This window comes from Nomia melanderi, chromosome 2, assembly GCF_051020985.1.
Source record: "Nomia melanderi isolate GNS246 chromosome 2, iyNomMela1, whole genome shotgun sequence".
Lineage (NCBI taxonomy): Eukaryota > Metazoa > Arthropoda > Insecta > Hymenoptera > Halictidae > Nomia > Nomia melanderi.
Genome location: NC_135000.1, coordinates 21094878 through 21122225, shown reverse-complemented (window position 1 = coordinate 21122225; position 27348 = coordinate 21094878). Strand labels below are relative to the sequence as shown.

The 27348-nt window shown below is 39.6% G+C and overlaps 1 protein-coding gene across 3 annotated transcripts in view; it reads left to right on the top strand.

Moving 5' to 3' along the window:
• LOC116429154 (glutamate receptor ionotropic, kainate 2) overlaps window positions 1-27348 on the top strand; it is a 126575-nt gene that overhangs the window by 5692 nt on the left and 93535 nt on the right. For 2 of the 3 annotated variants that reach the window (XM_076374514.1, XM_076374512.1), the window contains exon 1: window positions 26379-26600. The exons of the other annotated variant lie outside the window; for it this stretch is intronic. The gene's annotated coding sequence lies outside the window, so the exon portion shown is untranslated. Of the gene's footprint in view, window positions 1-26378; window positions 26601-27348 lie in introns of those variants that run through there. 3 annotated transcript variants of the gene reach the window in all.

The following is a 27348-nucleotide window of genomic DNA, read 5'->3' as shown; positions in this document are numbered from 1 at the left end:
TCCAGAGGCAAATTGTGTTGGGCCACTTTATAAATCATTATATTACTTGATATCCAATTGTTGTTCCATGCAAGCGCTGAAACAGCGAAAAGAGTGTATTTGAAATACTACTGTAAAATATGCACAACGTAATTTCGAGGAAAATGAAAATGTGGAATTAACTACTGATGGTTCTGTAATGTTATTCTTACATTTCGTGATTCTCTGTATCTCAAACATTTCAAAATTGATCGAATAGCACGTGTGTTGTATAATCACTACGACAAATTATAGTAAAAAGGAGGTAATAAACAGGTAAAATTTAAAAAAATCTGCTTATAAAACATCGATAAGTAGAAGTCTAATGAACCTGAAAATTGCCAACTTTCCAATGTTTAAGGACGTTCGTTTTCCAAGGATAAAATTAAATTAAAAATAACTCCCAGTTTATTTCGTTTACTGTAATATTTCATTATCCACGATACTTTAAAGTACCTTGAGAAGATAACGGGCGAAGTAAGATCTTTTTTCGAGACGATTTGAGAGTCTTAACTTCCAGCAGGGCCATCCAAACCCATCATAATGTTCATTCAACGCTTGATCTACAAGTTCTAGAATTCCAAGCACGTGATAATTCTCAGAAGTTCCGAGATTCTGTTAAACCTCAGAACCTGAGAGACACCAAGTACCCTCAGATCTATCAGGATTTTCAAAGGTCCCCAGCTCTTCCGAGAAATCTATAATCCATACGCCTCATTAAACTTCCTAAACTCGCAGGACTTCTCCACCTTCTGAAGTCTGAAAATCTCCCGGTCTTTTGAACATTCCAAACCTTTCGGAATCGATCAGTTCCATCAAACCTTTTGAAATTCAAAGAATCACTCAAACCTCTCCAAGCACTTGTGTCTTTCCAAACCCTTTCGACTTTCCGCAGTCGACCGAAACTTTTAACATTATTGATACCTCGCAAAGCCTTTGACCCGTTACAGACCTTTAAAACCCTCGAGACATTTGAAGTCCTGAAATTTTCTGAAAGGCCGAGTACACTAAAGCATCTAATCGCATTACTTGCTACAGCCTCGGGAATCCCGAAATATTACAATTCTTTTCTAAAAACCTCCTAGACACAAATATCACAACACTTCAAGACTCAATCGACAATATAAAAAACCGACAATACAATCTCTACTTACTAACCCATATTAACTCATTTACTCCACATTCACCAACAATAATCACAAACTCAACTAACTCATTCTCAAAAAGCACAACACCTACGCTACAAATATGAAGAACCAACAGAAATATTAAACGATCCAAATGTATCGGAAAAATCCGAAACGAATCTTCTACTCGACACACCAGAACACTAAGTTTCCAAATAAACCCTTGCTCGACCAACATCGACCTCGGTCTCTCCAAGGCTGCACAAGGTATGTATCGCAAACAGAAGTGTCGCAGCGTCGAACATAAGAAAGCGCTCTCGCGAAAGAAACGGTGCGGCAACTTCGACAGTTGACGGAGAGCCGGCGCATCCCGTGGCAAGAGACGGCGAAAGGATTCTATTGCACGGGATCCACTGTTCCCAGTCTCTCTTTCTCTCCTGTCCTCCCCCTCTTCTCTGGTGGATGCCGTCCGGGTTATCACGCTTCATAAATCTTCCGGGAGGCGTGGAACCGATGCCTGTGCAGGGAGTGCCGTAGACTGTTCCGACGTAACTCCCGGATGCCGGCGTGCCCTCGAAGTTCAGCTGATTCCCAACGAACTCACCGGTGACACGAATAACTTCCTGGATAGGAGTCCCGCCCCCTCTTTTCCCAGGCCCGCGGTGCCGGCGAGTTATCTCCAGCTGTAAATCCGTGTCGTTACGGCGATATCGAAGTCGCGCGGCCGACGAGATTGCGAAAATATAAAGAGGAAAATAGGAGGACCGGGAAGAAGGATGCGTAGCTGCCAACTATACGGATGGGTTCCACGCAATTTGCAGAGCCGAGGATATATATCGCCCGGGAGGTATTATCGGTAACGAGTACCGGGGCATGCTACTTGTGTGCGTGCGCGCGCGGCCGGCTCGCGCGAATTTTCATCGACCATCGCTCGACGTCGGACGCTAGACGGGACTCTCGGTGATCTAACGCTGGGGAAGAAATCGGGCCTCCCTCTCGCGGATGTAACGATCGAACCACTGTCGGATGGAATTTATAGCTTACCGAAAATGGATACGTATCGCGGATAACGAGACCCGCGTATTGGAGATCCGTTGTTCGTTAGGTCGGTTGGCGATCTAATGTTGTACTGATAATTCCCTTGGGAACACGAGAACGTCCAATTTCGGAGGCGGGAATTGGAGCGACTGCGGTGGATAGTTGAGAATGTCTGTTTAAGGGAAATTGATCGGAGGGTTGTTTTAAAATGGAGGAAATGTTTCGTCTTTGGATGGATGAAGTGGATATGAGGGTTCAAGGTGGGAGTGAGATAAATCTAACGCGTGAAACGGTCTTAACACTAGATTTACGGAACAAGCCAGCTTGACTCATATTGAATTTTATAAATATTATTTGGTAAATGTTTGGGTCGATTTTGATTGATTTAATTACGTGATTATGGTTCCTAATGATACATTTTTGAACGTTTAATTTTCTAGATCTGAACGGAACATCAATCTTTCTGGAAGCAATAGAATAAACTGTATACTAAATGTCCGTAAATCTGGTGTTAACAGGAGTTTTAGTAAACAATGGTAATGTTTAATTTGGAATAACTAGTAAATATTGAGATTTGAGTGGGAAAATGATTTTAAGTTGGAATACGTGGTAGTTTATTTGTGTAGATAGAGTGAATAGTGTTTGGAAAAGTGAAGTGGAGTGGTTAAAGGAGATGGGTGTATGATAAGTCAGACGTTTGAAGGCGATCGTAGGTAACTGAAGTATCAGTGAACGAGGATAAAAATTAACTTATAATAATTCGTTTGTAAATATTTAGATTTCGTTGGAGAAAATTGTTTCGAGTGAATAGATGTAAAGTTGGTTAGTTAAAATAAATAATTCTTGTATAAGGGAAGTGAAAATAATGGTCAAAGGAGATACGAGTAAAACAAATCAGAAAAATGATGACTGTCATAGTGAAAAGTCTTTTAAACGTTCCGTGTACGGGGACAGAAGTGGACTGCTAAAAAGAAACAGGATTGCTTCCTAAATATTGTAAATCCTCGGGAAAAAGGAACCGAGTTGAATGGAAGTTGTATTTATGATCTCGGAATGCCTCAAATGGCCAATTATGCTTTAACTACCGCGACCACGGTGCTTTTTCTACTTTTCTTAACGCTCGTTGAGAATCTAGGAATCTTAGCTTCACAATACGACAGTAAAAAAATTCTATGGTTTGGTTCAACTATTCTTTTCACTTTATTCCAACTAGACTGCGAACCTGTATGCAAGTACAAATATTGAAGAGGCAATTTACGAAACTGGTATTGAAGAAAAATGAATTCTTTTATTATAGTTCTCTAAATTATTCTAATTTCAATACAATTTTCGATTTTCCTTTATTTCCCAAAATCGTACAAATTATCGAAAAAATACAAAATTACAACTTACTAATATTAATATACATCCTTTAACATCGTTCTGACGATTCAGATGACTTTATCAGTTAATTTTAAAACAATGGAATGAACAAATGTTTATATAAACGTTAATATATAATTTCGAATAACCCCGCAGACCGTTCTATACTTCTTTATACCGTAAAAATCACCGTGACCGCGGCATAGGAACAAATGGAACAGATATGAACGATGTTACATCACCTTTACGCGCGACAGTGCCCGTGTTTTGCTAAAACGTAAGTCCTCACTTAGAACCATATAGGCTTTCCGTGTTTTTGCGGCAGTGCAACATTTATAACATCCATAAATCGCGGCACGGAGCAATCGTGCGAGTCAGGGCTTGACCAGCTGTTTCACGTAACGATAAAAATTTTACCCCATCGTCTAGATTGGAGCCCAGCACGAGGGCGATTTCTGCGATATAACATGAAGGCGAGTTTCGCCGCGTAAAAAGCCGCGACACATGTGGCCGGGCCTTTCGACGCTTGTATCACTGCCGAACTCTGAAGTATCGTAACCCCGAAAATATCGGTCAATCGCAGCCTTCCAACTATTTATTAGGCGATCTGCAATTTTATGGACGCCAACGAAAATTGCTGATGATATTGGTAAACTACGTTGAAGTTTTATACCGCGTAGCTGATCAAATTCCAGACATCGACGTGGTTCAATAGAAATTGACTAATAATGCAGAACTCCGTCCAAATAATTGCTAATTAAATACAAAAATTTCAGAAACTCTAAACTTTTAAGTGGTAATTTAATTGCTCTAACATTTCCTTCTCTTCTATTCTAAATCACAATTCTGCATCTAACGAAATTGTCTATGCTTCTAATGAAACTATACTATCAGAAATTATTCATGTTGATTTATGACAAAAAACATTTCTTCCTGAGTTATCACGATATTAACATCTAATTATACTTCTATATCAATTCTCATTTCAGATAAAATATTTTAATACTTCAAAACCATTTAAATTGCAGATGAAATATTTTATTAATACCAAAAGACAACAATTGGATAGTCTCTGTAACTTAACATCTGTATAAAATTGACATTTATCCATGTTAACTCCTGCCCCAGTTTCTTCTTTAAATATTACTGGTTCACGAAAGTATCGTAGGGACAGTACTTACTCTTAACGCGCTATGTGACAATGACACTTCGTCACCAGCGAAGCGTCAGTGAAAGGTCAGCCGCGTATACCGATGATCCCGCGCTGTCCAGCGGAATTTCCACAGGCAAGACCCGAACGTTACTCGTGGATCAGCAACGTGCTGAACGTAAATATATGTCCAAGCCACTAAGATTAACCGCGTTCGGACAATTTCCGCACACGTGCCACACTACACTTGGCCGAGTTTAATGCGCGCTTTAGATTACCTTCCACGGCTACATCACCCACCCCCGTACACCCTGCGTGCTGGACACCACTGACGTTTCGGGATAATGAAAACAAACACTCTTGTCCATTTTGGCGCTCTTCCACCAGCGCCCGCTGACTTCCGAAACACGTTCCAGCAAAACAATCGTCGTCGAGGTATCCTCGTTGAATAATTCTACGTGTTTTTCAGGACGTTTAACTTTCAATGGTTCGATCATGCCAATGAACATCGTTCCAGTCAACGTTAGTTTACTCGTTTGATCCAGTTTCTGCTTGGGAGTACGTCCTGCTGGAACGGAAGAGAAATTATTTGGTACACACTGTACCTTCGTGAACTTCGAACATACAAAGGAACTTATTAATTTCATTCGAAAAGTTAAATCTTTGCAATCTGTGATATTCGTTCTTAGCTCAGAAACATGCATTAACGTTACTTAATTCAACTATAGTTAAACACGACGCTTTTCTGGGTTACTGAAATACATTTGAGAAGTATTGAAATTATAATCATACATAATATTATAGATAATTACAGTAAAAGTCGGTAAAATACGTTGCAATTGGAATAAAATCGTATTTCGAACTGGCTTCGACGTAGGATTGTGAGGGATTAAGAAAATGCGGTGAATAAAATTTTCTTGCATAATATATTTAACACACTTCCACGAGAACGATAATGGGAACCGGTTGACAGATCGATTCGATTCGTTACAAGCGCGAGCGCTTCGTAAACAATCGAAGAACCGAACATATCGTTGCCATTCGTCGCGGAAGAGCGTTAAAGGCACAACAGTCTGTAAAATGTCCTGGGGATTGCACATGCATCCTGTTTTCCTTACTTGTTCTACAGGTATTAAGAACTAAACAACTCACAGGGCCGGGGGTTGACAATGACTAATAGAGCCGAGTTCTACAGGAAGAAGCGTATCCCGCTGCGAGCCGTAAATAGCAGTAAAGAGTATTTGTTGCTCGAGCGAACCGAAAATGTAATAAAGACGAGCTTTTTCGAGTGCAATTACGAGGATTGAAGAAATATGCTGAGTATTCGGGAAATAGTCACGTGAAGAGGTACAAAATTTGAAAAAAAAAAAACTGGAGGCGAGAGGAAGAAACGATATTTATGATTCGAGTAAAACTTCAAGACGATTTGAAGGTTTCAGTCTGCAGAACTTCATCTAAACTCGTTTCTTTGAAGACTGTTTTGTAAAACGAAGCAGTTGAAATAGAAATATAGTTCCTTTAATCTGGATTTTATTCTGTAAAGAATGAAATGAAGACGATGTCGTATTTTTTTGCAGCTGTATCGGAAAAGTTGAGTTATGAATGAAACACTCTTTCGATGCAATTTAATCAAATTTACAAGACCAGTGGGTGAATAAAGATAATATGTTCGAAATCCTTCGATAATAACATTTTCTATTTAGTTTGCGAATTGTAGCTCGTAAGTTTGTTCATTCAAATATTTTCATTTGTTGCGTCCATTCGCCTGTCCGGCAAATGCGCAAAATCTGGAGGCCAATAGTAAATTATGTATTTTCGTCGAAAACTCGTACTCGCAGTGCCGTACAAAAGTTTGGAAGTGGTTCAATACAATTTTGAAAAATTAAGTTGCAGATTTGTTATCCTTATCGAACATTCATAAAAAAAGCTTGAATTAATTATTTTCGGAGAGCCACTCCGAACGGAAAGAGTACCAAAAGATTATCTGTTACTGTTAAAAATATAAACTTTTAGAGGGTACACTTCAGTGCTGCATTAACAAATATTGTGTTGGAAGATTAAGATTTAATCGTTAAGAGCGTATTAATACCTATGTAGCTAATATGTTTCACGTTCGAGTTAACGTCTAACACAATCAGTATACACGTAAAGTGACAGCAAATTAATCGACCGGATTACTAGTGTCAGATAATTAGCCGATAATTAACACGTTGCTATATAAATGTAACTGATCCTTTGATCGTAAGTTTCCCCTGGTTGCGGGGGTCGAATCTATGGTCCCGGTTGATAATCCTAAGCCAGGATTTATCCGAAGCTTCTAATATGACGCCTCCCCAAGATTCCAGGATTCAAATGGCCAGGGAACTCGGCAACAGTTTATTACCTTTGACGTCGTCCTTTATTACATTCTTCACCTCCCCAGCTCAAAAGAACCGACCGAGGCAGCTTTTCTATCTCCGAAATGTCAGCGGATATTCACTTCACTATTTTCGTTGAAAAAACAAAGTCTTATCGCGTAAGCGACGTTATTTCACCTTAAATTGTGTACGTGAATTTTTTATGCGCCGGGAGATTAGTTCCTTTCTTTTGTAATATTAAAAAAAGTCAAGATTCTCTGAAAGTGGGTCTGTGTTCTGTACTACAGAAGTATTCTCCTGGAAACAAATTTTTATGCAAATACTACAGGTCTCGTTTGCGATCCGTCTCCTGTCACGTTTCTTCCGCTCCTCGCCGCTTCCATTCAACCTTTTTCATGTGAATTCCACGCTTTCTGATACTCGAAAATAATTTATTTGGCGACAGAGAGAAATCACTCTGCTGGTCTTCCCGGATCGTGTCTCGTGGCTACCGGAAGACGCCTAACGGAACGGAAGTCGTATTCTTGATCGATCTTGCGCTGTACTGTCGAAACATTGCAGCCTGTGTAAACACGATTATCTGGTAATCCTGTCAACAAGACACGAAGCTTTCTATTCTCAGTTCATTGAAAATAATAGTAACTTATTGGATAATTAACTCGTTGACGCATACGCCTTTCTTCAAATCAGCTCCTAAAATACACCTCTTTCTAGAGAACGTTCCTTTGTTAAGCTAATTCTGAACTAACTCATTCTTAAACTAACGTCGCATATCTCGAGTCTGTTCTAATGCAAAGAATTCAAATCATCAAATCCCATTTCAATCACTGTTAAGACTATCATTTAATAAAAACATACAAGTTTGTCGTGGCTTTCACTAAAATTGTACATAGCAGCGACAATAAATTACAGTTTCTTTTCGTTAACCCCTCGCCATATGATTTATTTCTCAACTGTGCTCGATACAACTTTGCCGTTAATAATATATTGAAGAAGTAGAAAATTTCTATGCCTATTCTATGTCCACCTTTGCCTTAAAATCTAATAATTGATAACAGAAACATAATATTTCACTTGAATTCGCGAGAATTGAATATTTATATTTGTCAAATTCTATTTAAAATCCCCTCGAATCTCACACGTTATTGTAAGGCAAGCGGCAAAACAAAGCTACACTCTTGAAGTACGTACACCTACATACACCCACAATGAATGCAGAATTTTCTCCAAAGAAATTATTCAGAATAAGTCGTCCCACTTCCCTCTTCACGAAATAAATCACAAGAAAACTGGCTAACAGGCTTCCAGCGAGTAAACCAATAAAATACCGAAGAACTCGCGTTTTACTTCACCGAGATAAGCGATCCCCATGAAATCGCGTTCACCGCGCGATGGGAATCGCGGCTGCACAAAAAAAAGCTCCGGCGTTCGTAGATCATTTCGCGGCTGGTGTAACCAACGGTCACGGAAACGAGCGGATTAGCCGGGGCTACGAAAAATCCCGGGAACCCCCATATCCATTACCCGCTCGGGGGCTAGACGTGTCCGTAACTCATAGGATTTACGAAAACTCACGCGAACGTCTACCAGCGAGGAATGTAGGTACGTCACGTGTGCCGGGTCGTTGCGTCGTGCAGACAGCCGCGCGCGATTCCGCCGCTGCCGACCCGCGCCCCAACGAAAGAGAGTTGTAGCGGTGATCCAGCTTTAATATTCGGGTCCGAGCCTCAAGGTAGTTCTAGCAAATTTGGCAGTTTAGCTTCCGGACGGCAGGAATTTATCGTCCGTACGCAGAGGCGCGAACAGCCCGCTGTTGAACCGCGCAACCGACAATGATGGATTCGTTTCGTCTTCGAACGAACGCGACCGGCGGTGAGTGTTCTTTAAAGTTTCCAGGTAAGCCGTGAACATTAACAAATTGGAGGCGAGGGTTTTATCAAGACGGTGTCTGCGAGCTGATTCTAAATCATCGCTTTCACCGTAACCGTTCATCTTTTGTAACAAGTTTTAATCTTCGTATATCATTCATTTGTGCTACTAACTAAAGTAAGCTAGTTTTAGGGGCCTCCTGCTGTGCGTTTTGTCTGTTTTGAGTGGTGACACGTATTTGTATTGGCAAACAGTAGAATCGAAGATGAGATGAAAATTGACCAATTAGACCTGTCTTGCTTATCTTAGTTGTCAAGTTGTATACACGATATGTTGTCTATTTTAACGGAATCTATTTTAACCTATATTTATTAATCATAGCTTATGTCAGACCTTGCAGTGCACAGATTTCATGGCTAGTCTTGTCTCAGCTAAAGGATTATAAAATAACTCGGGACTGTCTTAGTAATCAGTAAATCCGCAGACTGTTATAGTCCCTTGATGATGCCAGCTGTGATGCTAGAGAATCGTCTAGAAATTATTCCTAGACATGACTCACACTTGGAAACCTTGAAGAACACTGGTCATTGTATTGCCGGCTGTGAAAGTCTCAAACGCTACCGATGATTATTGCATTTCGCGATCTATTGCGGACGGCTGGTTCTCTAGGTATCGGACCGCAATTTGCCAACTACGCAGGGTTCGTTCGTTCTCGCGGCAGACGGATTAGGCGAGGGCCACGCATTCCCTGACTTCTTGGCGAGTCAAATTCGCTGGAATCCTTGATGGAACGCGCGCGGGTATTTTAAAGATGGAATGAACCATCGTTGGATAGTTATGTTGCTCGCAGTTCATTGAAGCGCCGCCGAGGTATTTAGATGCTGATTACCGGTGGAATTGAATTCGATGGTTACATCTGTAAGCAGATTGGATACACAATCTTTGATTACAAATGAACAGGTCTTGCACGTTACTCGAATTTCAAAGCTTCTCGTCTACACAAGCTATAGAATCTGTAAATTCACATTTTACAGACTTTAAGGAAACCCCATTGCTAAAGGATTCAACGATTGAAATCTTTCAAAATTTCGAAATGCATTTCGAAGCTTTAGACACTCGAAATATCATAATTGAAACTCAATACCGTCGATACTTTCGCGAAGCGTATAATCAATCCAACGGGCATATCTGTTCAAGACAGTCGAGTTTTTACCGAGCGATCACAAAAATTCTAAATATCATCGGGCAAGTTTCTAGTCTAATAGAAATTTGGAAAGTTTTATGCCAACCCGTCAGAAACATTCCTCGACGCTCCGGACCGTACGGACGTTAGTTGACAACGCTCTTATGGTAACGCGAGTAACGTTGAGTGCAACATTAATATTCTTACGAGAAAGGAACTTTGTCCGAATGTTTCGACGATTTCGTCGGTCCCTGAATAGCGCGGCAGCTTTTATTCCGGCGCGCTTGTGCAATAACTCAGCGTGCGGCCGTTCGAAGGTTAAAAACGTTGAAAAATAGTGGCGGTCCAGTCCGGTGTACTCGAGCCAGCAGAGGACAGCCGAGGTATCAGCGGGAGAAGAACTGTGGACAGGATAAAGGAGAACGACGAACGTTACGGACGACAGGTGCTCGACCGTCGAGAGCTATCGTTACTCGTTCCATTCGATTTCGCGGTTTTTTCGGGGCAGCCTGTGGCCCAATGGCGCGAGCACTCGACAAATTTCCGTCTTCATTGTAACAGCTCGTAAACATCGCGAGTTACAGTCAACTTACATGTACTGTCGAGACATGTACTCGAACATGACGTGTTCGCGTATTATTCAATTTTTTCCTTAATTTTTTCATATATTTCATGCACCTGTATATGTTACAAAAATGCGACTTGTTTCAATAAACTTTGATAATTTATTTTATTGCATAACCTTAACAAAGGTATACTGAAAGCATAAATATATAGTAATCCGTTAGTTAGAAACTACTATTGTTGATCTTAGAAACTAATCAACCTATTCTGATCCGTGGAAGAAGCAGAATGAAAGTAGATTGATTTGATAGAATTGAATGAATAATAAAATGAATAATTTTGCGTTGATCTACGACATTTCAGCGGTAATATAATTTGCAATTCAGCGTGCTGAAATTACGCCATGAACCTGTGGCACAATCGCAATTCGCGTTTCATTCGGGAAATCAGATGATTAATAAATAAGCAATATACGTTCGTTCGAATGTAGCAACCCCAAGGATATCTGTGGAACAGGAGAATCCGACGCACTTTCCGCAATTTTTATTACCACCGAAATGGGATTACCCGCGACTTAGAATTTAATCTGCATATCAAACTTTCCAGCAAACTCACGGCCCCAACTTTGTTCTACTTTGTTCGTTGTCTTACGGAAGTTCCGTCGGTTGTCCGATGAGGACTAAGCCGCGTATGGTTTACTCGGAAGTTCGTGACGTTTTTAAGAAGGTCGTTAGTCCGCCTTTTTCCGCTTTTCGTTGCAGCAGCCAATTGTAATTTTTAATGAGTTCCGAGCAATTGAATGAACCGCAGCCGGGAAAGAAGTAAAATTTAACGTTGATTTTTTGGTCATTCGTGGACTCTTTCATACTTGAAATACGTTCGACAATTTGTAATTCGTTCTACATACATTTTCAGCCTTTCCCGTAGAAGAAACCTATTGATATTATATATGCGTATTCGTTTTTTCACGTGTACTTATATTTTTTATCAAATTGAATATTACCGACGATCCAACATTAACTTATTAATTATATGGTACGTGTTTGTTTGTATGAACGCCGTTTATTAATTACTTTTGTTAATATATTATCGTTCACTCGAAATTTTGATCGTAAAATCCACTTCTTCGACCCGCTATAAAAGTTTTTTATGGCCCGATTTATTATTTATAGAGTGGATATTAGAATCCGTATTAAGTACCCACGAAGATTTTCTTTTTAATTCCACTTTTCCTTCATAGCGGTGGGAAATAAATTCGAGGGGAAGATATTAAGTATTTAACGATTCTCAATATTAGCGAAAACGACATTTTTAACCGCCTCTTGCCGCATTTAACAGCCTTCCGACGCATCAGTGCGGCTCCGTTAACGGACGATCTATATTCACGTCGATACGCGTTACGTATCCACTGGAACGTCTACTGAATTTAAAAGACCACTTGGAGAAATTTAAATTGCGCGCGAAATATTGGAACACGGTTTTACGCGTGTCGACCAACTCGTAACTAGGGAGAATAATGCGATTTTCATATGAAAGTGACGGGAAAGAGGAACTTTATCTGTCGTTGCCTTCATTGGCCGTGAAATTAATAAAACCTTGCATTATGATAAAATCTTGATTGTTAACCTACAATCTTATGTTAAAAGTTAAGTTCAGTTCTTTGAAATACTAAGTCAGATATTTGACATTTGATGTTCTACATTGTAAAAAACATAATTTAATATATTTTACTTAGTAAAACGTAGTAAAACATAGTGAAACGTAGACTAAACTATTTCTATTCCTTTCAACTTAATTTTTTAGAACAAGTTTCATTCAAATCTCTTTTTTTGAAATTAAAATTGTTTTCTACTTTAGAAAGTAAGAGGGGTTGAGAACTAGAAAGAAGATACCTATTTTTATTATTTATCTATTTACCTTCTATCTACATCGAATTATTTATCTGAACGTATTCCTTCTCCTTTTTTGTCGAAAACCGTTTTTTTCAATGAAAATCTGTTGCAATCTTAATGAAAATTTAATCCACTTTTATTCGCGATTTGATTGAACACCAACTGGTGCCAGAGAAAGATTAACCAACCCCCGGTGGAGCAACATTATTCCGGGGCAAAGGAACCTTGCCGGATCGAGTCATTGAACGGAAAAATAAACTCAATCGCCTTCTGACGAACCGTGGCCCAATACCTTCGCCCGACACAATCGACGTCTATAAATCCGTCGTATTCGTTTGCCGCGCAGAGCCGAGAATGAAACGATTTTCCATTCCGTCTTGGATCCGTGGTAAATTCGTTTCGGCCCACACAAATATAAAGTTCGAAGCTAGGAGACACGTGTATCTATTTTTAAGGCACGAAACGAGGAGCTCGCCGGATGATGAAAACCGACGGCAATCTGTCTCCAGGAAAACAATCACTGCTCGAACATAGAAAAAGAAGTCGTTAGTATCGCATCAAAACAAAAAGTAAAACGACAATTGTCTACCAATATCGCCTCTATCTTGATGCTTCGATGTTTTCCGTTAATAATACGATTATATTTTGTGATGTCAATATCCGAGGAAATTAAGATTATACGAAAAGTTTATTATTCATACGATCGATATATAAGCTTCTCGTACTACTCTTGTTTTACTTTTAATTTTATTCCACCGGTAACTTTCGTTGAGTGCAAAATTAAATTTAACGTAGCTTATAGTTTTACTGGTGAAAATCGTCAATCCTCACGGGAAAACTTGCGAGTATTACGGATTAATGAATTTTGTATCAGTGGCGTGTATTTTCCCAACGTTGATAAATTAAAATCCCATCGCTATTCCTATTTTAATTGAGAAATGTCAAATTTAAGAAGAATTCTATGGGAAATATTTTATATTTAAATATACTGGGAAATAACAGCGAAGAAAGATGAATCAAATTTCAGTTGAAAATAAAATGTTCTAGAAAATAAGAAGTCTAGACGAACATTTCTGGAATTAAACAATAATGTGTACCAAACATATTCAACCGAACAGAATTCGATGAACACCGTGCCGCTGTAATTAACTAATAAATTTACGTTCCCGCGAACACAGATATGCTATTCGTAGCGCGGAGAGATGGTTGTTGCAAATCGGGGGCATTAATTGTTTCACGATTTAGTTCCCTTTACATAATTATTCCAGCAATAAAATATCGGCGCAATTGTTACCGGCAAATAATACGGTTTCCATTGAGCGATCGTTAACGAACTACCGATGCATTCATGGCTGTAACTCTTATCCACGATAAATCCCAAATGACAAATATCCCATTACCCTCGTACATAATTCAATGTGGCCGACGTTTTTCACTTGTTCATGAATAAACGGGCTCCAAACTTCCTTTTCCCACTGAACAATAATTTCATGCTCCCGTTAAAATTAACGGTCGCAAATCAAATATTTTTTTCAATCGTTTCTCTTCGCCTGGAGTTGGGAAAATAAAACTAGGAAAAACTTGATCCGAAGAATAGGAATAGAGATAGACGTTGAATTTGTAGAAAAATATTTTACAAAAAGAAGATTAACTGGAAAATTCGCAAATATTTATCACTAAAAATGCTGGTCTAAATGCAGTCGTAGCGATTATAAAAATCTGCCTCGCCTGCCTTCGTGCAAGCAAATGCATTATATCAAAAGAAACGAAACCATAATGTAAAAACAAATGCTGTGATTGTACACCAACAGAATTTAATTAAAACGAAAGACTCTTTCGTCGGCTATTCAAGAATTAGCTACCTTACACCCGGTAAACACATCCGGTGCATTTTTCTTTGGCAGCGTTTTTCCTGATTTTCCGCGCTTCAGTATCACACATTAATTTCATATGCGCCCACGGCTCACGATTTATGGCTGAGAAACAACCTTAGATTCTTTGCGTATCGTTCTTAACAAGTGACACTTTAATCCTATGAGGTAGAAGTTCTACCGCGCCATAAAGTTATTTTAAGAAATATCTTAATTGAACTGCAAATAGTAATTTCTAAACCAGTTTAATTTCAATAAGCATGCTTCCTTTATATGAGATAACTCGTCAGACATTAGTTAATCCTCGACTAATCATCATAAAACGTTATAAATTTAAGGGCTTCTATTATACACTAAAGTTATTATTGTATTGCCACGAGATAGAATATATCCTTTATTAGATAATATCTAATAGATATATCTCAGAGAGATCACATCTTTTATTAACCCTTTGCACTGGAAAGGTGACTTTCAGTCACTACTTCATTTCATGTAGTAAAACTATAAAATTTGATATTCAATATTCAACTGTATATAATGCATCGGTGTGTGAAATATTGGGATAAAAAGCTTTGTTTCTCAATTCACTTGCAATTTTTCTTTGAGTTAATTTAAAAAACTATCGTCTGCGTCTAGTCAGAAAATGTTAAATATTTCTAACGAAATACTTCCGAGAACAAAGGGTTAATATACTCAGTGATTTAACAACACCAATAATAACAATGAAACACTTGTTAAATCTAAACTTCGTTATTTTACAACCAAGATTTTGCAAAATTTTACTGTCGACCAAAAGTGAAATCGTATAAATCATGTAACATTTTATACATTCCCACGCGGTGATTACATAACTATATAGTCTACTCAGCGGCAGAAACGTTTATTTCCCTGTGAAATGCATAAGTAACCTCGGCTAGCGTCTAATGTTAATAACCATCCCGGTTCTCGTTAAAACGCCCCCATTGAAAATCGTCGAAATTCGCGCGTCCCACTCGACGGGACGGGACGGTGGATTTGTAACATGGCCGGACAAATGCCCCGCCATTTTAAGTCGAATTTCTCGTTAATTCAACGCGGCCGCCCCGCTCGTCACCCTCGCTCCCGCAGAAAATTGAGATCCATACATAGCCCGCGCGAGCGCTCGTCTTCGCGGAGCCCCTATCCCCGGAGAAATTACGCCATTATCGTGCAATTTTTCCGACAAGACACTTTGCGAGACGCTTAAGACACTTTCCTCGCGTCGTGGCACACGGACGATCGCCGGGAAATTTGTTTGACACGAGGGGAACAGTCTTCTCCTCGCCACCTCCGAGGGATCCATTTTAAATCAAACCCATGGGGAATGTAATTTGAAGGGAGAAAAGCTGGGAAGGAAAGAAGGACTCTGACCTAAGTCTGGCTACAGACGACCACCGCAATAAATCCAGAGTTGGGAAAATGTAATCTGATTACGTATCATTGACAGTAATTTCAATATAATAGTGGATTCGAATTACTTTAGCAATGAATTGTTATTAATCTATAGTCGTAATTTAGGGATTAAAATGAGTCGCAATTAACAGTTGCAGTTAGTAATTTGCAATGGAATGAGAAGTTGCATTTCTACGTACAATATACTCCATTCTGAATACACTTAATCCAAATGTAGCTTCATCGGAATTAATTTATAACAAATGAATTTTTAACACGTCAAATTATACAATCGTTTTACTATAGTTAGACATTAGAATTTACAACTATATTGAATAAACTAAATTTTTTAAGGTCTACAAAATTCCACAAGAATGAACGAAGTAATGGCTACAATGAAGTGAAATATTCTGTTTCATCAGAATATGTTAAGGTAATGTGTTAAGATCAATTAATGGCAACGTCCGCGAGCTGGACAGGGTACTCGCGAACGATTCCTGCGACGAGCATTTTTCGCCGTAGACTTTTGACCGACGACTTAGAAAAAATCTCAGCGACCTCTTGCTCGTGTCACGCTGGCGCCAGAGAATGCTGCGACTATTAAGGGACAAAAGGGTAGAGAAGGGGGGGCTGAAAACGGGAACGAGGCACACTCAGGAATATAGAAACGAGGACAGAAGATAGGGCCAGCGACGTAGATACACCGGGCAAATGAAAAGAACCGAGAATGAACTCTTTGTACAAATGAGGAAAATGAGGAAAACATGAGGGGGCTGAGAGGGATAAGAACAAATATTAAATGGAACTGTAAAGGGGTAGCGTGACCGGTGAAAAGTTGATAGAACCGAGCAGCAACGCGGACGATAATATAATGTGTAACGAAAGGTGATCGTCGCGAGTATAACGCGAAGAAGAGGAAAAAACGGGGAAATAAAATGTCGAAGTTTAGTGCGAGGTAACGGGCATGGTGGACGAGTAAGATACAAGGTGGAACGAAAATGGCTGTGTAACCGAAAAGGTGACCATTTCACGAGAAAAGTTCAATTCAATATAGAGAATACTATTTCCCATGGAAATCTACGGTTTCCGTTTCAAATGAATTTAAAATTTTCTAAAACATGTTTTTCTCGTATGACTGAAGTTTTAACGTGTCTAATACTATTTCTATTTGCACTAAACAGTGTTGTTAAAGTACAGTGTAATTTATACAGAAAACAAATGATTAAATTACGTCAGAATATTTTACTATCTACCCTGTAAATCATTCGTTTAAGTATAATGTCCGATTAAAAGATAGATTTCATTATATTCTCGCAGTAATAGAAGTCTAGCGCAGAAATTTCACAGGAATGTTGTAATATTACATATGAATTACCTTCGATAACGCGAATTTATTAATTCTATAAATCATTAAAAAATCACATTAGAACAATGTTTAAATCTGTATTTGAACGCCAGATGAATAAGAAGAATAACTAACCAGATACCGTTTTGTTTATGTATGAATACTGAAATTTTCTTACCTAAATAATGACATATTTTCTAATCCATTGCACTGCATTGTCCATTTGCGATGAATTTTTCTACGAATAGTCCGTCTCTCAGCGAGTGTATCACAAGTTTCAATATGCTATGTATACTCGGCCGAGACGAGAACCCGACGATTAGGAGTTGAAATAAAAGTACGAGTGAGAGATGACGAGGGAGAAGAAGCCGTAAAGCCTAGCCACGGGAATTTCATATTCCCCCTCTTCGATGCGTTTCACCAGGCCAGAGGGAAGATTGCGCCGAGAGTAAGGATCTTAAACTGGAAAGTTTACCCGCCGAAGTGGTTAGCCCGCCGCGATCTATGCCGCTGCCCAGAATTTACAAGTCCTTAAATCGCGCCGCGCCGGAGTGGTTTGTTCGGCGCGCGTTAAATTCTTCGCAGGCTCCAGGTTCGCTTCGCGCCCCGTCCCTGGATGACTCTGTTCTGCAAGATTCGTCACGACTAAACCTGGAGAACTTCATTTCGGAACGAAAAAACGCAACTCCGCAAAGTTTGACTTGTTTTCGCAGCGACTGTAACTTTCCTTCTTCCTTCGAACCGCGTGTAAATACCGCGGCAATTGCCAAACTTGATCATTTCAGATGTCCAAGTCGGTGGAAATGAAATTTTCCGCTCTTCCGCCGAGGAGGATTAAGTTTCTACGAATTTGATAAGAAGTTGCGAATCGTGAAAGGTTCGAAGGAAATTCAGAGTTTCCTCGGAGAACAACATCGGAGCAGTGATTGTTTATTAGTGTTCTTCGATGATTTATAATTGCGTGAAAATGCTTAACGCGTTAGCCGCCAGCGTCACATATTTGTGACGGCCGTAATCCTATATTTTACATAATGAAGATGAAATTAATCTTATAAATATTGTTATTAGAAATGATAAACTACGGCATTTTTTTTAAGAACTCAATTACTCGTTCCGGTATGATTTTTTTAATATTTTGTTTAGAAGATTTATTACATTGAAGAAAATATTGTAATTAAGGAGACCGTCACCGAAATAAGCGCTCGTAGCGAACGTGTTAATATGTAATTGCTATACGTAAGAATGTGTACAGTAATCTGGGTTTAAAATTGTCGTTTCAAGTAATGAGGACTTACTATGAAAATTAGTACAGTGAACATTGAATAATTGCAACATCGGGAATCTCTTCATAACTGCAGCATCGTCGTCAACATCTCCACTAGGTACATTTTAACATCATTGTAGCATGATCCGACTATTACCTAACTCGACGATTTCAACGTCTCTTTCTTCCCTATTCGCAGTCCGTTTCTATATCTGAAACTTGAATCGCTTATTATACAAGTAATTATGATCGCAATTGTATCGTGTTTGATGTCATTTTAATCAGAAAAATATAAAAAATATGACGGGGAAAGTTTCATTCATCAAAAATCAAAAATAAAAAAGTTTAATCTTTGAGCTGAAGGTCTCAAGTTCATCGCGGGTCTTTGATGTTGCCGAGCGCTTCAACTCTCAGTCTTTCTTTTTCCTTCATTCGCGTTGTCCTTTGTACGTCCGCCATTTTCTTGGGGTGGATTCGACACTACCTCTTCATAATTCCAACCTCCCAGTCTCGTTGAGTGTTATAATTATCCAATGTTCACTGCACATATTAACAGTCACATTTCAAGATGAAAGAAATTTATCAAATTTCATCGTGAAAATTTGACTCTATCCTTATCTCAAAAATGTAATTTGCGACTCGGGCCACTCTGATCTTGAGCGTGCATCGAGTGATAACGACTGACGCAATTCCAAGCGATAATAGAGAGTCTAACCTCCGATCGATCGCAACATATTGAAGGCTCGAGCAGACGACTCCGAAGAAAATCGCGCGACGATGATTGATAGTCAAAAATACGGACGTGCTCGCACGTGCTGGGGCCATTAGGGGCGAGCACTTTAACGGGCCTGGGCTGTTCTACAATGAAACAAAAAGGACTCAGCAGTTTCAGCCATCAATAAGACGTTACGTCCAATATGCAAGCGTTTTTCACCGCGCGCACGCGAAAATTATTTCGCTTGTATCGCGTGAGCCACCGTAGGAATACATTTATAGCAAAGCTGCGATAAAAGCGAAGATTCGACACAACGCTTGCATCATTGATCAATTGAACGTAGATCTATTCGTTGCTTCGACGTAAACTCTTTCGTTTAACCCTGTACTCTATGATTTCATCCACAACTACGATTGCTACACCTATTTTATCGTTAATAATTCATTAGAAAAGAAGAATTCTATATTTATCCTATGTCTACGTTTACTTCAGTGATTAACAATTGATAACAGAAAAGAAACATGTAATTTCGACTCGGATATTGAAACTAGGATTTTAGGAGTTCCATAGAATTTTGTAACAAAACGCAAATGGAAATCCAAAGAGAAAGAACATTGGAAATCACGGATAATAAAGGAAAAGAAAAATTACGCATTTAATTTCAATTCAAACGAGTATAGTGACATTCACATTTGTCAGTCTCTGTTCGAAATGATCATCACGAATCTGATGCGATATTATATGATCTGAAACGAATGCGTATATTTCTTCGATTCACTCTCGTCGTCGCTTTCATCGAGTATCGCAGCTCTGTTGTAAACGTACCTTAAAACGTACCCTTCCGCGAAAGAAAATGGTCGGCAGTCTTTTTGCGCGATTTAATTAAGCGCAAGCCGGCTACGCTAAAGGATCGTCGAAACTTTTTTCCACCGAGGAAACGATTCTTTGTGCAATCCCGGCACGGATCCAACGACCGTGAATTATTAATGGCCAATCAAGGCGAAATTTCTCGTTCGGTCGCACATAGGTTCGCCAGCGCGATTAACCAATGAATTACTACATCCGCGGGAGCGGCCGGATGAGCGATTAAATTTGTAACCTCGCTGACGTTTCGAAGCTTTCCGATTCATCCGGCGCGCGAGATTATTCACGCGAGTGTTAAACCCTGTACTTCTAGTCGTTTCTTGCGCAGCGAGCCTTTCGCAGGAAACTGCACGGTCGGGCTCTTTCACAGTTACCGCGTTATCGAACTTTTCTTTCGACAATCCGATACTAAAACTATTCGACTGCAATTAACACGTTGACCTCCAGCGAGATCACATGTGTTGCTCAGGACACCACGACTATGCATCGCTTATTCGATCTGCTGCAAAAATAGAGAGGAAGAATTATTAATTATTTCATATCACAATTGTCACGTTAGATTATTATCTAATTATTCACGCTGCAGAACAATTGCATTCGACATTAACCACCTTACGAGTTATAATTATATCTTTGGAACTTTGAAGCTCAGGTCACCAATGACCACCGTGGCGCTATAAGAAAAATAATTTACTGTCACATGTGACTCACATTCGAAACTGTATCCGATGTCACGATACAAGAATTTCTCAACTTCCAAAAACACCTATGCAGAAATAAAGCGAACACAATACCGTACCGCCGTGTTACGCCGGAAATCAATTAAATGACCGAATTCACGGGATAAACATCGCGTTAAAGCAACCGTTCGCCCGTGCACTTATTGAACGGCCCTCGAGCCATAAATCCGCCTTCGTTTGTCGTTCGCGTTCAACAGCGATGATTCAGTCGGACTTGACACGAGCCCGTGATCGTCGACGAACAAAAAAAAAAGCGGGTAAAATGGGAGGACAAACGTGGGGAGGGGGAGAGTGTCGTCGAAATCCATCCGGTGAAGTGGAAACAGCTTTTTATCCCGCTCGATGCGAGCCCACTAAACGCGAAACAGTTAATTGGCAATCGGATTAACGCGGCGTGGAATTCAATATTCGCGCGGCGCGAGCCTCCGTTCGTTTTTCGGTGACGGTTATTAACCAATTACTTCTTTCCGCGACTTTCGTCGTATTTAATTGTCCCCCGGGCCGCGCCTGGCCGCGCGTGCGTGTAACGCGGCACTCCCGCACGCCTTTTTACCCCAGGACCTAGTTAGTCGCGTCGTCCACGAGCGTACGCGAATTATGCGACACCGCAGCGAAGTTCCCGCGGCTTTACGCAATCTTCCGTGAAACGCGGGCGAAAACTTTCGACCAAGAATTTCCGAGCTGCCGCGATGATATAGTGCAACCGGCTGTAATTTCAACCCCCAGCCTCGCTCGCCCTCTTCCCGCAGGGCGCGCAACGTTCAAAATTTCTATCCAAGTTTTACAATTCAACGGTCCTCGTTCGGCCCGCGACCGATGTGAATCACGGTGAAACAATCGGGAAGTTAGCACCGGTGACCGGCATCGAGGAAAATTACACGCGGCGAGAAACTTCGGGAAAAAATGGAGGGCTGCGAATTGTGCGCCTCGATTTACGCGAATGAAAATCGCGTAGCGTCTGTCCGTAGAAAGGGAAACGAAACATTAGAATGAAAAACTGGTATAAGTTTTTGAGTCACATATTCATTTCACATAGCCGAACAGAAGAAACAATAATAATGAGATTTCAGAGAACGAAAGTACATTTTATTCGGTGTTACTAAATTCAGATCGCGCAGCAAGAGTAAAGAGTAAATAGTGTTCTAATTTAACGCAAAAAGAAAAACCGCGTAAGTCGAGGATCAGGTGTACTGCGTCACCGCAACGTAGATGATACGTATAATCGACTCACAAGAACGGCCGTTGGAAAGTTCAAAGAGCAACGAGAAGTTACAGTCATGTTGGAATTTTCCTCGTGCGGGCCGCTTAAGGGAAATATTGTAATTTAACGTTGCCGGGAGGAAAAAACAGCCTTTGAGAGCGTTTCCTTTCGTTTGCTCGCCGGGTCGAAAAGTTTTGCCGGCGAACCGCTGCGTAACGTAAACCTTTGTCCACTTTGGGATTCAGCGTTTACGTTTTTGCCATTGATGGGGATTTCAGGGATTCGTAGCCTTTTGAAGACGCAATCCCTGTTCAATTATAATATAATCCCGTTGGCTCTCTGCTGGCCCGTTTGTTCGAAGTCGGCCTTAACTTCTACGTAAACGGAAGCGGCTTGTAATTACCAAGCAGCCGTTGTTATAACGGATTTGCAAATGCGTTGACACTGTGTTGCTCGTGCGATTGTTAATAAATTAGAGCGCAAAAACAATTGTATCCTAATTAATTAATGTGCAAATGGATGATTCGAGGATTCTTTGAATTATTGTCATCTTTTCGAGTAACATTCAAACTTTGGGCGACGTTCGTTTTGTCGATGTCGAACGACGCGAATGCACTCGTCAATTATTATCAATTTATTCCGCGTTTAGGTAATGCACGTCGAATGTAAAAGGGGACCCTTTCGTAGTGTTCCATTTTGATTTCAATATGCCTGATAACGCGATTTGACAGATTAAAGGTTAAAAAATATACTTCTAGCTTAGTCTATGGAATGTTCTTTGGGAAAAATAAAAAATTGAGATCTTGGAGTTGTAATTAAGGACTTGCGAGCTGTTTTTATATAAATCCGCCAGAAGATCTATTCGAGTCAACATTCATTAGAGAAGTTTTTCTCATTTTTAAGTAAATCTATGTATAATGAAGTGTAAGCAGCTTTCTAACTCTTCTCAATAAGAAGTGGACGTACCTACCTGGTACTGCTATTTCATTAAATGACTTCTCTCTGCTTATAAATAATATTCCTAAATAATATTCAACGACAATTTAAACTTTTAATTCAGTTGCATTACTTATTTAGAAATAAGTTAAACTATGATATTAAATGATAACAATATAGGGAAGTGTGATGCATTACGATTAGATTTCAAGCTTTTCCACAGTCACTTTTAAGTTATCACGAAAAAATATCTGTTCATTACATGCACGGTCGTAAAGCTTCATTTAGTAGATTCATTTGCATACATGCTGCATATAGGGAATGCATTCTGAGAGTGGTAGTAAGGTTATAAAAAGATCAGAAAGTAATTTCCAGCTGGGTACATACAAGCCATAAACGGTCAGATAAAAATATTTAAATCTATAAAATTTTTATTCAAGTTTTATTATGCGTAACCAAAGAATAAATTGTGTGCCGTCAAGTAAAAAATAATCGCTCAATGAATGTGTCAGAATTAAAATGAAACTTTTTACCATCAATGGTTTAGGTCAGAGAATAATTTATGCTGTTTATTTCCATTCGGTGTTACTTCAAAATTTATTTTCGAACCTCCAAAGTGTATCAAAAACTGATCAAAGACGTCTCATAACCTATCAAAAGTTCATTAAAAACTCTCTCAGAAGAAGCTTCTATAACGCTTCAGAATAAAGTCGTCAAGAACTATGCTGTAACTTCATTCACCTTTTCAGATAATAAGAGTGATTGCTTTAGCCCTTCATCAAAAGGGATGAAATTTTTGTAAATTAATGTTTAAGGCGCCCTAATTGAAGGGATATTTCTGAATTTAAAAAGAAGCAGTTAAGCGTACAAAAATTATAAACTTAATAATAACAGTTTTTTGTCTTCGGTAAACTAAATATCATAAATACTGCGCCTGGTGTTCGAAAATGAACTAAGACGGAAGAAAATAATAATTTTAGTTCACACAATTCGATGGAAGAAGAAATGAAACTGACGAACCCATTGTCTACTTTCTTCTTCTGTAGTATTTGACCTAATTCCTCCTTCTGTCTGTTTACAAACGATTGCCGAATCTTTGTTCCATTGATTCGTCGTTCAACATTATAAGAATTAGAAGAAGAAGGATCCCCAATCGTCGGGGTAGTTTAATGACCCAAGCAAATTGCCATCAAGCGGGAGAACCCGGACTTTATTCACAGTCCGTCACTCGATCCATCTATTTCTTTCTGTAATGTTCATAAATGACAGTCGATTTGTAACCATGACGATATTCAGCCCTAAAATAGAATCTCTATCAAGCGGATGTTATCAGAGCGACATCAATGTGATTGATCGACACATATCCGCTTCTTGTAGTCCATAACACGTGTTTCTTCCAGCGAAGAAATCGTTGGCATGAAAGTTATTTGTCTAGGAATTATCCCCGTACGAGTCCTCAATGGTGTAGGATATATCCCGTACAAGTCGCAAGATCTTTACAGATCACTAAACGCTCGCTCGCCGATTACGCAAAGTCTCGCTCAAAAGTCTCGCTCGGATAACACGCACCAAAATGTCTCTCTCCACTGTCACGCATAAAATGTCCCCTGCGCACGCATTCCCACTCACTTTTAATACACTCTGTCTTTCTCACCCTTGCACCCTTCTCACTCGCATCTTTCGTCCATAGTCAAAATTCACGCAGTCACGTACACGCTTCTTTCACGGCCCAGTCGCTCGGTTCTAGATACTCTTCCTCGTATTCTTTCAGCCACTCAGGATTTTCCAAACGCAGTCACACTCTTTTCCAAACATAGCGGCGCCGGTCCGTCACAACATGACCTGGTCGCCCGCACGCACAATTGTCCCACATTTGTTATGTAAAAGGATATCCTGCTGTGATTCATTCAATTTTCTCACGTGATATACTATAAACGAAAAGAATTTCAAACAAACATACTTTTCCTAAATAGACATTATAGATTTTTATCATACATTATTCTCAGTTTATTCAGTGACCATACCACGGTCTAATAAAACATTCAATAATTAAATATATAAAAATTCAAATTACACTGTATTAAAGGTCTCTAATACAAAAATAATACATCCGAGATAATTCAGGTAAGTTCGACGTCTTCTATAAGATTTTATATATGAAGAAGATGAGTTAAATAACATCGATCTTCCCACGTCTTTATAAATTCATTAAAAGATCTACGGCGCCACGTTAGCAGAAGTAGTGACGCTTATATTGTAACCAATCTCGGTAAGATAAACAGCCAGCCAAGGAGTCTATATCAAGGGACCATCCAATTAGTAGCTCGGTTTCTTCCGTTTCCGCGGTGCGAGCGCGACCGCCGTTCATGCAAAAAGGGCGGACCGGCCGGCGAACGGAATTTATAATTCAATGAGTTCGTAATTTTGCGTGGAACAACTAAAAGCACTTCGACCGCATAATAGTTTCATAATTGGTGCCGGGCAGCGCGGGAATTTTTAATCGAGTTTCGCAATTCGGCCTGCAACTCGAACCTCCTTGTTAATTCGATCGAAACGCGGGTTATCGAGGATTTCCGCGTGCACTCGCGCCCGTACGGGCCCGCGTAGCCCCGATAATAATCGAAACGGTAAATGGGGGAAGGTTGAATGGTGGAGACGAGCGTTCTCGCGGCGCGTAAGGCTGCTTTCACACGACGATACACGTGGTATGCAATAAACGATTTTATTATCGCGAATTGTAGACGTATGAAATTTATATTTATAAATAAATATGTAACGTTTGGATGTAACGGTCAGACCGTGCTGACACAAATATTGCGAACTTATATTTTATTATTTTATCGCTCTCTTTATTGCTGTCTTTTATTTCCAAGGAATGTTATGCTAACTAAAAAATTGAACAATGCAGAGCTTGTGGAAAGACTTGTCGCAAGGATCTAATGTTCAAATGTGTAATAATATAAAAACTATGATAGGGTAATATTGTCAATTGTTAGCTCCTATAGATTTTGAAATGACGTAAGATTAAGTGACCGATATTGCTATAAAGAATGTAACATAACACAGAACTACGGTACTGAAATTCTTCTGAAAATATTAAAAACAACGTAGAATTACGTTAACGATATTCAACTAAAAATTAAAAATAACGTGTGACTACGTTACGAGTATTCAACTAAAGAATTTTAAGTAACGCACGACTACGTTACCAACATTCAGCTAAAAAATTTCAAACATCGTAGCACTACACTATCGGTAGTTAGCTAAAGAATTTAAAATGTCGTATGACCGCGTCACCAGTCTCGAATGTGTTAAAGCGAGTAAAGCTTCTATTGCATCTGTCATACGCGCACCGCGATATATGTACTACGGTGTGAGAACAGCCTAACGCTTCTTCGGGGAAGATAACTTTGGACCGCGGTTCGTATTTAGGCTGGTCCACGTCTAAATTTAAATCAGTTCGTGGCAGGGCCGCCGAATGCGAAGCTTCTCCGCGAAAGCTCCGCCATTGATTCCCTGGCGCGATTCTCGGCCGGCGTCTCTCTCAGTGGTTCGAGAAGATTCTTGGCTGTCCGAAATCCGATCGCGTTCTATTTTTCCAAGTTTTCCCCGTCGTGTCGGCTCGAGGCAGTCGAAAATGGTGGGATAAAGGACCGGCGTGACTGGCGGTCAGGCAATCGTTATCTGTAACAAGGTGAGCTTTCGAATTGAGTAACGCCAGAGCACAGGCGGTTTATCTACTGGGTGTTGGGAAAATGCGGGGGCGTGTTTCAGGGTTACGTTCTTTCTGAATCGAACAAGACAAATTTTGAACGTTGATGTTAAAATTACTCGTTTCGAAATTATTCTAACTGAATAATGGAAAGAATAATAATAGTAATTAAAAGTTGTTCGAGTAGAAGACGTTTTTACCTGAAAAATTGCTTAGATTACGAAGGGTGATCGATTCTGTATCTACGTATATGAGGATTTTTTAAATGTATTGTAAAGAGACCCTTACTACGCAGTTATTCGATAGCTTGTATAGATTATTGTCAAAAAATCGTTGTCGATGAATGATGAAAAAATAGCAATCGATGATGGAGTATTTCGTTCTGCGGATTTCAAATTTGAAGAAGCACTGCATCGGACTCCAAATAAGAGCGGAATTTTATCGAACCGTGAATTTAGGGATTGCCCATCACAATTGTATGCTCGCGCCTATCCCAATACAGAGATTACGCTGGAAACATAGAAAATCGGTAATTCGTAATTCGTATACAATGTACATATTTGAAAATTACAGCAGCATGTTACACGTCGGAAACCGTTCCCGTTATTAACCGAAATTTCGCCGAAGCTTCCGAGATTCATGAACGAATTTAAATGAATAATAACATTCGCAGATAATTATAAATCCCAAAGCAATTCCTACATCGTTATTAATACTGAAACTAATATAA